The sequence below is a fragment of the Octopus bimaculoides genome, chromosome 8, assembly GCF_046866305.1.
Source record: "Octopus bimaculoides isolate indiv1 chromosome 8, ASM4686630v1, whole genome shotgun sequence".
Lineage (NCBI taxonomy): Eukaryota > Metazoa > Mollusca > Cephalopoda > Octopoda > Octopodidae > Octopus > Octopus bimaculoides.
Window position 1 is genome coordinate 70,852,345 of NC_142935.1, and position 12,386 is coordinate 70,864,730.

Here is a 12,386-nt window from a genome sequence, read left to right on the forward strand (position 1 = left end):
CTGAATATACATATATATTTCTGATGCTTAATATGATATTCCCCAGTAAACAAAAGCATTGCAAACGTGACTCGTATGGTTGTAAAGACCAGCTTTAATCAATAAATTCAAACGGTGCAAAAACTTACCAACTGCAAGGATTCCTTATAAAAAGCGCTTGACAGCGTTTCACATAGTTGTATTGAAAAACGCTGGGAAATATATAACGTTCATCCAGTTATTAGTAATTTTCTGTCGAATGGTATGAAACATTAAAAGACAATACCTATACTGAATTCAGAGACAGATACTATGAATGCTTGTGACATCAACATGACCTACAGAATGTTAAAGGTGATTCTCTGTCACCACTAGTATTTTACGTAGCCCTATTCATCTAAATAAGCTGTTGGATGATTCAAAACACGGGTACATATTATACGATACAAAGAGCAGTTACCACTTTTACATTGTTGATCTAAACCTTTTCACAAAATGTAATCAACAATTAAAACGTAATTGAAATAAACAGACCGGAGAGGTAGTAGATGACAGAAAACAGTGCAAGATAAAATAGTTTTTAATACCACATGATAGTGCAGTGGATATTAAGGAAACTCAGAAAATGCAGAAATTTCAGAACCTAATCAAATAGACAATGAGATTACAAGCGCAATGATAAAAAATGTTCCTGTGAAAATTAGTGCATTCGTCACAACACACGTTAAGGGCTAGAAGGATAATGTCGATCGACAGAAAAGTAACACTCTGTGTTTTGTAAAAATCTTTAAAATCATTCTTGACATTTTAATCTCAGGATATGCACATATGTGTCTTCACAGAACCTCTGGATAATATATCTGATAACTAAATTAGCATGTCATTGATTTTGCATGATAAAACGCTGAAAGATGATTTCTTTTATCTTCCGCCATTGGGACAGATGAGGTAAAATATAGACAGAAAAATGTGTGGGGGTTTAGATGGAAGCAATCCTTGTGTTATTTAGGTATGTCACTTTAAATTTTGAGTACGAATGCCGCCAGGGCAACTTTGATTGTTGCCTTCCCTAGGTTGTTAAGAAGAATGTATTTATCAATTGCTAGCTTTGATTCGATCTATGATATACTTCTCTTCTCCCAAATTTTAAACATTTTCTAAGCTTAAGAAATCAATTACATGAGTACAGTTTGAAAAGTGATTTTATTTTCTGTTGTGGTCGAAAGTAATACGGTGAAAATTTGACTGTTGATTTTTACAAATTATTTCATAATATAAATCTTCTCTCTTTAAATCATTGCTGAACTATTAATGGTGCTGAATGGAATGTCCCAATATCAGATCTTTAAACTGAATTTTTGGGAGACCTCAGGGAGCCATTATGGTCTTCAGTATAACTATGTGTTGTTCTTCAAATATATTTCTAATGTATTTCAAGACGGATACGCCGTGCAAGTCAATACTTTCCATCATACTTTTCGAATGATACTTGCATATAGAGAAATATGAATATTACATTATCTTAAAACTGGAATTCATATAAATGTTTCTTAATATAATTTATTATAAGTTCTTGTAACGTATGGCAATATGGGTTCTAACTATCGTGTAGTTTCCTTTTTGAGAGAGGAACGAAAACAATGGCTTCATAAAATACCATTGAATCAAATGTTCATACACTTTCCTAAGTGAACTTTACAAAATGGTTACTGTTAACCTAAGAAGAACGAAAGTTAACGTCTTCGACATCTTGTAGTTTTTCGTTCTCACTCTCTAAATGTTCATCATGTACATACGCATATATATATATATATATATATATATATATATATATATATATATATATATATATATATATATATATATATATATACATACATACATAAATATACAATATAAAATATAAGAGAAATTACTCATAACAGGTAACTTCTACATGCTAGAAGACAGTCAAAAACGACGGAAAACCACAAAGTAAAACATTTCAAAGGGAAGAGAAAATAAAAAAAAAACTGTTACCTTATTTATAACGGTTAGACCTATAGGTTTCCGATTTTTAGTAAGTAAATTGATTTACTAGGCAAATTCTCTTCAGTAACCAGCCGTCAAGTAATTAACGTATATCTACAAGACAGAAGACAGGAAGCACATGTCTTCTAAGATATACATTCTAATTTTTTCACAATCCACTGCGCAGACGCAGTTTCAGTCGGCAGAAAATGTAAAAATGCCGAAAGGAACTTTGAAATGCAAATATTAAATACTTGAGTATATATATAAAAGGGTAGCAAAACTATACAAAGTTATACTACCAGTGGCCTAGCATGTAACAGAGTCAATAGACAACATATTCAATATAAAATATAAGAGAAATTACCTTTTATATACTCAAGTATTTTATATATATACATACACATCTATATAGACGTATATATATGCATATATATACATATACATACCTACACACACACACACACACACACACACACACACACACACACACACATATATATATATATATATATATATATATATATATATATATTATACACATTCCTCCACACGTGTATATGAGTACATACAGTTAGTCATTCATACAAAGAGTTATATATCTTTACTCACATATGACGAAATGCAATGCATAAGTACATGGATTTATATTTATATATACCTGCAATTTAGACATCACACTATTTGGCAGGTTCTCAAAAATAAACACACAGTACTTATAGTTGACAGTTATATCAGTGTATGGAATCAGGAAAAAAAATAAGCATGTTGACTATAGATTGTCACAATAATTAATCACTTTTCCCTATTATATCGTGAAGATGAGTGCTTAAGTCGATTCCATCTTATTCATTCTTCGGAGAATCTGATGATTAAGTTCTCTTTGCTCAATAAAATGCATAGGGATTCCTCCGAACATGGATGGCAATTCATAGAAAAAGTATCACACGGGTTTATATTCTTTATTATGGACCAAGTAATTCTATATTTTGCTCTATCCTCTTTTTGTCTCCACATTACGTCTGCTTGTTTAGTAGAACGTGGTTGAGGTATCGCGTTTGAAAAAAACCGCACATGATCCGATATATACCTATGCGCTTCTTCTTGTATTCACTGTGCATTTGTATATTATACTACGGCGCATAGACTGGTTTTGTGAAGGAATATGTGTTATGAGCATTCGAATTTTTACCATATTCGCTGTTGGCGGCTTTTTCTCGGTGTTTGCTAGTACTATTAATTTCATTGTAATTATTGGAAACTGCTTGACTTGTTTCTTACCTGCTATGAAATTCCTTAGTAAATAATTCAGCCTTTGTTATTCTCTCACTAACTGTATTACTTATTTTCTGGCTTAATTTCTTAGTAATTATATCTGTATAGTAATTCTAGGTTAATGGAACTTGCATATGATACCTTCACTGTGTGCCTGTTAAAGTATTGTGGCATTCATTGAATTTTCGAAAACATTTATCCAATACGGTTATGAATTCCATAGCAATCTTAGACGATATCTATAATCCGTAGATAAGATTGTATCAAAGAACATGAGACTTCTTATAATTTTGTTCGGTTTAATGTTATTAATGTGATGTGCGTTGTGCACTATTTAATGGGTTATACTTCAGCTTCACATGTTGATATTCCTTATTCTCAGTTTATGTTTTATTTTGACCATTTTATTTCTTGTTTCTCGATACCGTGGTTACAATCGAGTATCTTCACGTGAGGTTTAGTTCCCTTAGTGTCATGACTATTTGAATTAAGTGTATTACTCTCTTAAATATTTCGTTTCTGTATCTGGTTTGCACGATCCTGTATGTGAATTCGTGTGTTGAAGCAAGTTTTGTTGTGTTTAGGGAGAGTCATATTGTCTTAATACTGTATTAACTTATTACGTATCACGCTCACCGGTTCGATTTTCACTTATTTATTATTTATATTTTTCTTCTAAAATTGTCGTTGCTTTTCCAACCTTGTCAATATATGCTTACTGTTCGTTTTGTCTGTTCGTGCGTATGTGTGTGCGTTAGCGTACATGCATGCTTGTGTATGCACGTATATATGTATGTATGTATGTATGTATGTATGCATGCATGTATGTATGTAAGTAAGTACGTACGTATGTATGTATTCTGCACATTCACGTGTTCGTGTGTAACTCTGGTATAGTGCGCTTAACAACATCATTTCCAAGTATGAGACGAGCAATGTTGTTATGCGTCAGTTCTCCACTTATCGATTATTGGAGTATAACATATTAACACCAGTAGACTTTGTGTTTGAGTTACGAAATTTGATGATGTTGGATTATGTCTGACTGCATGACCAACATTGTTTGGCTGTCGTCTATATGAGTGGCAGGAATTAAGTACTCAAAGCATTGAGTGCGGCATAGACACAGCAAGGTCTTAGGTGGTGTACGTGTGTTGTCAAGTGTCAGTGGTTTGGAGTTCATTAACAGAACAAAGATTTTATGGAAGCAATAACATAGTTCATTCTTCATATTGATGGACGCTGAAGGTCATTGGAGTATTGGTAGTCTGTCACAGAGATAGAGTTGCCAACTGGAAACTCCTAGTAAGAAAGAGCTCGGACTTTGATATTCAGTTTGATGTTGAAGAAGCTGTTTTGGTGATCTTGAAGTCTACAGATGATGTAAGATATGAAGATAGTCTCCTATCCCTTCACTTTATCTATTTACGTATACAATACCTCTGTGTATATATATATATATATATATATATATATATATATATATATATATATATATATATATATATATATATATATATATATATATATATATATATATATATATATATATATATACATATATATATATAAAATACGTGATATTGATATGATTAGCGAATCGAATATATTTCTAATATGCTAGGGGTGTGAGAAGAGGCCTAGTTTATGTGACGCGTTTATCGTTGGTTATATCAGTGTATGTATTTAAGTCACAATCTTCCCTTCGTAACTATAAATTTGAATAGTAGTCACTTTTCTTAAAACCCTCAGTCTCAGTCTATAATTTCTTCATATACTTCTTACTTTCTCTTATATCTACAATACTTTCATCATCGAAACGGCTTCCGTTACCCAAAATAACATTTAACAAGTGATTTTTCTTGTCTATTTTTCATCAGCGTCATTTCAGAATTAGTAAAAACTCATGAGATTAAATTACTATGTGGTTTCTTATCTGAATGATTAAAGATATTTTTTTCCAATTATGTGTCGAGTGGCATTATTTTTCAAATATCTTCTGCAATCTGATACAGTACTGACACTTCTCTCTAAAACTGATTCTGTATAAAACGTAGCCTACCACTTATGAATAGGAATATTGAAAGCCCTTCAGCTATACATTTGCTCATATTTCGAAGACAAATCTATATTATTAGATAGGGATATTGTATATAAAGTTTTTTTTATATATATATATATATATATATATGTGTGTGTGGTGGGGGTGTATGTGTGTGTGTGTGGGGGGGGGTGTTTGTTTAGCAAAATATTGTTAATGTTAAAAAAGAAAAAAATCTTTTTGTATATAAATATATCCAGGAAATAAATATTATATTCAAGGTATTAGAATGAATTAAGTTACATTTCGCTATTTGTAATATTCGTTTCAAATGTTGGTACAAGACGAGCCCTTTCAGGTAAAGGGTTAAGTTGATGACGTCGACACCTCTGTTCAAGTGGTCCTTGTTTTATCGACCTTTAAATGATGAAAGGTAAAGTCGATCTCGGCGACATTTTCAATACAGAATGTAAATACTGAAACTAACTGAGCCATGGTCTCTCTATAAAAAAGATTATTTTTGAAATCCAGTCAATAGTGAGATAGTTGCAGCATAGCTTCACGTCTTTCTATCTCAACTTTTGAAAATCAGAGAAATATGTGCAACCTGTCTTCAAAATTTTCTAAATATAAATCTAAACGATTCACCTTGCATTTTTCTTATTTCTTTCGTCCTATATTTCTACCCCTGTGGAGTAAAATAACTTTATTTACATTTGATGGATATTTGTCCTCACCTTGTTAGTTGTTAACACAATGTTTCGGTTGATATACCCTCCAGCCTTCATCAGGTGTCTTGGGAAAATTTCGAACATGTGTTCTCATCCCTAAGGTATTTTTCAATGTTATTATTGTTATTATTATTATGATTATTATTATTATTATTTTCAGGTCACTGCTTGGAATCGAACTCAGAATTTTGGGGTTAGTATCCCGCGCTCTCAACTACTACGCCATATGCCCGTGGTGTTAACAAAAAACAAGATAAGGACATTTATCCGTCAAAGGTATATAATGTAAATAATGTACATAATTCCTCATCTCTTAAATATAGAACTGTAAAATAAATTTGTTATATATATATATCACATAAAATTCTATATTTAAGAGATGAGGAATTATTTACATTATTTATATTATTTACATTTGAAGGATATTTGTCCTCATCTTGTTTGTTGTTAACACAACGTTTCGGCTGATATATCCTCCAGCCTTCGTCAGGTATCTTGGGGAAATTTCGAACCTGGGTTCTCATTCCTAACGATGTTACTATTATTATTATTATTATTATTATTAATACTATTATTAATACTATTATTAATCAGGTCGCTGCCGTGAATCGAATTCGGAACCTTCGGGTTTGTAGCCCGCGCTCTTAACCACTACGCCATATGCCCGTGGGCAATTATGGAGTGAATTTTAAGGCTTATAAATCTATTATTTTTGTATCCTTCATCAATACCGGTTCCCATATGCTATTCATATCTGCACTCGGTCTGCTTAGGAGGTTGTTGTCTATTATTTTAACTTCATCCCACAGGGGGAGGTGGTTTCCATTTTTCCATACATGATCAGCTATACCCGATTTATTCTCTGGCCCCACCAGCAAGATGTCCAAATGCTGTTAGATCATGTGAACTCAATAAATCCATCCATACAGTTCACCATGGAAAAGGAACAGAACAATCAGCTGGCATTCCTGGACGTATTAATAACACGCACCGAGTATGGATTCAAGACATCCGTATATCGCAAGCCAACCTTCACTGGACGATACCTTAACTTCAATTCCCACCATCCATACAATGTAAAGAGAGGAATTGCTCAGTGCCTAAAACATCGAGCAAAGAATATAAGTAGCGATCGTGAAACCCACCACGAAGAAATGATCAAGCTCAGTAACAATCTATTAAGAAACTACTACCCCAAGAACATACTATCTACTTCAATTATGAAGAAAAGAGAGGATGAAACCAATAAACTGTCTAGTCTGTCTACCCTATGTGAAAGGCCTCTCCGAAAAGATACAAAAGATATGCGGCCCATATTTCATCAAGGAAATATTCAAGAGCAATACAACACTTCGCAAATATCTCCTTCGGGTAAAACCACCAAGAAGAAAATATGACCAAAAACTGCGTGTACTCCATCCCATGCAGCTGTGGTAGGTTATGCAAAGGCGAAACATGTCGCCCCTCAAAATAAGGGTAGAAGAACATCTCAAAGCTGTGACACGAGGAGATATTGATAAATCGGGTATAGCTGATCATGTATGGAAAAATGGAAACCACCTCCCCCTGTGGGATGAAGTTAAAATAATAGACAGGGAACAACACTGGAAAATATGAAAATTAAAAGAAGCAGCACATATGCTAGGACTCAACAACCTCCTAAGCAGACCGAGTGCAGACATGAATAGCATATGGGAATCGGTATTGAGGAAGGATAGAAAAATAATAGCTTTATAAGCCTTGCAATTCACTCCATAATTGCCCACGGGCATATGGTGTAGTGGTTAAGAGCACGGGCTACAAACCCGAAGGTTCCGAGTTCGAATCACGGCAGCGACCTGATTAATAGTATTAATAATAATAATAATATAATAATAGTAGCATCGTTAGGAATGAGAACCCAGGTTCGAAATTTCCCCCAAGACACCTGACGAAGGCTGGCGGGTATATCAGCCGAAACGTTGTGTTAACAACAAACAAGATGAGGACAAATATCCGTCAAATGTAAATAATATAAATAATATATATCACATACATATGATACATATACACAAGGAGGGCCTATATACTGATAGACAGACAGACAGATAGATAGAAGTACTTTGACATCTAGAAGATCATTTCAAGTTTGAGTTTAAACAAAATTTTTGTTCAATAGCATTACTTGAAAATAATAGTCAATACTGCTCCACGTCTGTATCTAACATTACACATGTTGTGCACACCCGTATTTAAATTTAATGCTGTTTCATATATGTCACTAACTTTTAACTTGGATAATATTTCGTGTTTCTATTAAAAACTTGTACGTGGTTTCAAATATATGAAGTTAAGAAATTTCTTTCATACGCTATATGAAAGATGCTTCCCATATGCTAAGTAAATGAAGTGTGTGCTATCAATGCTACAATTTTTATCATTTGTAATTATCTTTATCTTTCAGTAATTTGGAATGTATCAGTGAATATGCTGACAATCCAAATAACAATGCTATCAAAACTATAAGTATGTTATTGCTGTCCTTACTGGGTGAAGATTTTAGTGAATTTGAAAGTGGTTTCCTTAATTGTACATGTCTCAGTGACTTAGCGAATGCGTGAGTTATAAGACTTGCACTTAGATTAATTGCTCACTAACATGTAAAATGAATATCTCCACAGTTCGTGTGTAATGTAATATTGTTTCAATCCCTTGGTGTAGCTACTGTATAGCTTAAATATTCGGGAAGAATATTAATGCGACAACTTTCGATTCAAAATTTTAATTATGCTGTGATCTGTAACCCTTGTGAATATTTCTGTAATCGAATGCGGTTAGGATTATTAATACACGGGAAGTTGTCTTTATACTGGTAGTTTCCAAATTTTTATATTACCTTAACGTATTAACGTTACTATATAACTGACGACTCAGGGAATTACGTATATTTTAAGGTACAAATGTCAATTCGATATTCCTTACACACACACGCGCACACACACACACACACACACACACACACGCACACTCTCTCTCTCTCTCTCTCTCTCTCTCTCTCTCTCTCTCTCTCTCTCTCTCAAAGTTTTATTCGAAACAATGATTACGGAGGTTAGAGCCTGTCTAACTGAGAATTACTGCCCAATGCCTTTGAAATATTCAGGGAAGAAAGTCAAAGAAAACATCCAAAGTCAGTAAATCTATGGACATACTATACTTCAATAGAACTACTGAATCATACAGTCAGCAGATTTTCAAATACAAATTTTCAAGACGATCCCGTTATATACTAAGAATCTCTTGGTATTGCTTACATGCATTACCATACAAACATTTCACGGAGACAGTCAGAAACTAAGATAAAATGATTTTAGAATAGCTTACCATAAATAATTTGAGAGATAGACTAAATAATTCATGTCTATTTACATACAGATATTAAATACCACAATGCTCTGTGGTGTCAAAATGATACTTGAAACATTATTAACCAATATTATGAATAATATTAATATGTGATGTTGATATTAGTTAAAATTAATACTACCCATACACTGGGATATAGCCAAACGACTATGGGGCTACTCTGAAAAATTACTTACCAGCTCTTCCATTAATACTGATAAAAAATTTGCTGCAAAGACATTGATTTGCGTAGCTTTAAGCTACGCGAATCAATGTTGTTAGTAATGTACTATTTTTACATTATATTTTAAGACTTTTGCGATAAACATATGTATTTCGGAATGAATCTTCTTTATATATGTAATAAGACGCATGATTCTGGCATATTTTTTTTTTTTTTACGTATTAACTGTTCTGCTTACCAGTAGACATCAACCTGGAATACGACCTGCTCGAACTAGCAGCAACAAGCATCAAATCTCATTGGATAATGTAGTTCTAGAGATACTGAGACTAAATAAATGTAGGAGTGATGATGATTGGAATATATTTAATCATAGATTTCCTGGAAGAGGTTGCGGATGCTAACCTGAGGCGAAATAATAATATTCTTTTCTACTAGAGGTACAAGGCCTGCAATTTTGGGGGAGGGGACTAGTCGATTTGATCGACCCCATTTTGCAACTTGTACTAAATTTATCGACCTCGAGAGGATGAAAGGCAAAGTCGACCTCGGTAGAATTTGAACTCAGAACATAAAGACAGACGAAATACCGCTAAGCATTTCGGCCGGCGTGCTAACGTTTTTTTATTTCTTTATTGCCCACACGGGGCTAAACAAAGAGGGGACAAACAAGGACAGACAAAGGGATTAAGTCGATTACATCGACTCCAGTGCGTAATTGGCGCTTAACTAAATTTGTCGACCCCGAAAGGACGAAAGGCAAAGTAGACCTCGGCGGAATTTGAACTCAGAACGTAATGGCAGACGAAATACCGCTAAGCATTTCGTCCGGCGTGCTAACGTTTCTGCCAGCTCGCCGCCTTACGAAATAATGATATTCTATTCTACTCTAGGCACAAGGCCCGAAATTTTGAGGGAGGGGGCTAGTCGATTATATCGACCCCCAGCAAGCAACTGGTACTTAATCTATCGACCCTGAAAGGATGAAAGGCAAAGTCAACTTCAGCAGAATTTGAACGCAGAACGTAAAGACAGACGAAATAACGCTTAGCATTTCGGACGGCGTGCTAATGTTTCTGCCAGCTCGCCGCCTTAGGAAATAATAATAATATTAAAAATACTAAAGACGTTTCAACTTATGAAACGTCCAAACTTTTCATTCACACAGCTTTGCAGTGTATTCGACATCAGGTGCGATACCTGATATCCTTGTTGAGTAGCTTTATCCGTAATACTTCAGGCAGTGTATATTCCGTTGTTTACTCAATAAAAGGAAGTAAAAAATAATTCAACAAAAACTCAATAGTGTCTCTGATAATTGTATAAAATACAGCCAAAAGAAGATTCTTCACCTATAAACATAATACTTATTTACAACGACTTCAAAGATCCTAAGGCTAAAAATACTGGGACATACAAGCAGAAATGTTGCCAATGAAAGACAAAAGAATAAACGATTTGGAAAGTCGCCAGTTTTGTCTAGTTGCCATAGAATATATCTATTGGTCTGAAATATAGATGGCCGAAATGCAGCTTTTCTTCAAATTAGAACTAAATTCAGACTTTGTCTGTATTAAATACAAGAGCGTTAGTGATTTACGGTTGAGTGTTACATTATATACAAGTATTTCAGATTCAAAATACTTTTCAAAATGCATTTAACTGACTTAAATATGATAGATATTTTAAAGTTATTGTATACAGAAATGTACACACACACACACACACACACACACACACACATACACACACACACACACACACACACACACAGAGGGAGAGAGAGAGAGAGAGAGAGAGAGAGAGAGAGAGGCAAGTATAAAGCGGATGTATACGAAGTACGATCATTGCTAGAAATAGCAGCCTGTACGTTATCGGTGCTATTTAGATCTTCAGTGAATATTTACAAGTCTACAAGCAGAGCTGTTTGCGGGGGTAGAATATAGGAGTATATATATATATATATATATATATATATATATATATATATATATATATATATACATACATACATACATACATACTTACATACAAATGTACATACATACTAACATACGTGCACACACATTCGCGTATAAGTGCGCGAGCACACAAACCCACTCATATGTATCAGCACGTAACGACGGACCATAAAGTTGGTCACTGAGTATGCAAGAAATAGCAGCTAAGCCTAAAAAAAATCGAATCCTAAATTCTAAGAAAATGAGAATCACATTGGTTCACATAATATTATACCTGATACAAAGATGTTCCATTAGTCACTGTTAGAATGCCTTTGACAAAGTTTCTTATCGAGCAGAACTGAACTTCAACGAAGCAACATTAATAACAACAATATATATAATCAATTATAACGATGTACAACGATATTTAATAAACGTTTCTTCATTTATACGAGAATATATCTGCATCAGGCTGTTGTATAGATGATTATGTCGTCGCAAAAAGCCTATGTTAAACTTTTAGAGATAATAGTCTTACACGAAAATTTAGGAAAACTGAATTTTCCATGCAGTCTAGAAACCGTGCTTATTAATACATACTGTGGAATGAGAAATTGTAAAATGAGTTATCTATAAAATTCAGGAAATAAACAGGTCATATGGAACAATTCCAATTTTCATCCTATAGCTAGGGTTGTATCGAAATACTTCTCAACGGTATTTGAAGTACAGGTTCTGTAAGTGTACTTTGATAGAATGTTGCCCTTTAGAAATAAGTTAAAACCAATTTTTTTTTCCTTCCTTAAATTCCTAGATTACGTTTTAGCTTCTTAAAATGAACA